The sequence below is a fragment of the Phoca vitulina genome, unplaced genomic scaffold (genome assembly GCF_004348235.1).
Source record: "Phoca vitulina isolate PV1807 unplaced genomic scaffold, GSC_HSeal_1.0 scaffold69, whole genome shotgun sequence".
Lineage (NCBI taxonomy): Eukaryota > Metazoa > Chordata > Mammalia > Carnivora > Phocidae > Phoca > Phoca vitulina.
This window is the reverse complement of record NW_022589772.1, coordinates 7,841,230-7,843,170: the sequence shown is the minus strand read 5'-3', so window position 1 is coordinate 7,843,170 and position 1,941 is coordinate 7,841,230. Positions and strand designations below refer to the sequence as shown.

The 1,941-nt window shown below is 39.1% G+C and overlaps 1 pseudogene; it reads left to right on the top strand.

Moving 5' to 3' along the window:
* The first annotated feature begins 588 nt into the window (after positions 1 to 588).
* LOC116624670 lies at positions 589 to 1,174 on the top strand (annotated as a pseudogene).
* Positions 1,175 to 1,941: the final 767 nt, after the last annotated feature.

Genomic DNA, 1,941 nt, shown 5'->3' with positions numbered 1-1,941 from the left:
ATATAAATGGAATCATACATGCATATTCTTTTGTATCTAACTTCCTTTGTTCAATATTATATTTGAAATGTATTCATGTTGTTTGTGATAGTACTTCATTCCTTTCCACTGCTGCTACAATTTTATTGGATGAATATATAACATCATCAGTTTGTTGTTGATAGGCATTTGGGTTATTTACTATTTTGGACTATTACAAATAACGTTGCTATGAACATTCTCGTACTTTTATTTTGGTTCACATATATAGGCATTTCTGTTGTGCTTATATACCTGACTGTAATTACTGGGTAATATGGTAAGCTCTGATATGTATAACCCATCAGTTTTCCAAAGCAATTTTATCAATTTATATTCCTACCAGCAATGTATTAGTTCCCACATCCTGGCTGACATGTCTATTTTTTTTTAATTTTAGTGTTCCTCAAGGGATGTAGAGTATTATCTAATTGTGATTTTAATTTGCATTTACTTGATAACTAACAAAATTGAGTGCCTATTTATTGTCTTATTGGCCATTTGGATATTGTATTTTTGACGCAGCTGTTCAAGATTTGTCACTAAAAATAATTAGGTTGCCTCCTTCTTCTGTCACTCCTGGTGCTGCTTGTGTGCTCATTGGGTGTGGACCTGGTACCTCTTTTGTGAAGCAGCAGCTGAGGAGATTCTGGTACTCACCATGGCTGATGAAAAGACCAAGGAAGGAGTCAAGACTGAGAACAATGACCATATTAATTGGAAGGTAGAGTGACAGGATGGTTCTGTGGTACAGTTTAAGAGGCATACACCACTGGGGCACCTGGGTGGCTCAGGCGTTAAGCGTCTGCCTTCGGCTCAGGTCATGATCCCAGGGTCCTGGGATCGAGCCCCACATCGGGCTCCCTGCTCAGCGGGAAGCCTGCTTCTCCCTCTCCCACTCACCCTGCTTGTGTTCCCTATCTCACTGTGTATCTCTCTGTCAAATAAATAAATAAAATCTTTAAAAAAAAAGAGGCATACACCACTTAGTAAACTAATGAAAACCTACTGTGAATGTTAGGGTTTATCAGTGAGGCAGATCAGATTCCTATTTGATAGACATCCAATCAATGAAACAGACATACCTACACAGTTGGAAATGGAGGCTGAAGATACAATTGGTGTGTTCCAGCAGCAGACTGGAGGTGTCGACTAAAAAGGGAACCTGCTACTTTACTCCAAAACTGTTCCTCGAAACCAAGAAGACATTCTCAATTAGAAAACCACAATTTGGTGGGCACCTGGGTGGCTCACTCAGTTAAGCATCTGACCCTTGATTTTGGCTCAGGTCATTATCTCAGGGTGGTGAGATAGATTCCCGTAATCCAGCTCCACGCTGGGTGCGGAGCCTGCTTAAGATTCTCTCTCTCCTCCTCCCTGTGCCACTCCCCCTCCCCATCTCCTTCTCTCTCCCTCTCTAAAAAAAAGAAAACCGCAATTTGGTTCCCCTGCATCCCGCCATAGTACTATGGTATAGTTTTCTCTATTCTTTCATGTTCCCCTTCCCTACTGCTTTATTGTACATAAAGTAACTGTGTATATGCACAAGCATATTGCATTTTTTTAACTAAATGGCCAGTGGTATGTTTTGATCGACATCAAATGGAGATGGGATGGGGAAAAATACTGGTTCTATGAAAATGCCCTTTCTCCATTAGTAGCATGCTCATTCAGCTCTTATCTTTATATTCCAGTAAGCTGTTTTGCTCTCACTGTTTAACAAAAAAAGAACAACATAAAAATCCATGCATACCTTGTTCAATTGGAGAATTTTAAAGTTTTTCATTTACCATTGTAAAACCAAGGACAATTTTATAACTTTTTTGTATGTAGCTGTTACATACAGGGCAATCTGTCCTTAAGTAGGGATAAAAAAATGAATCCTAGATAGTTTTCCCTTCAAGCATCTTGTTGTTTAAATAA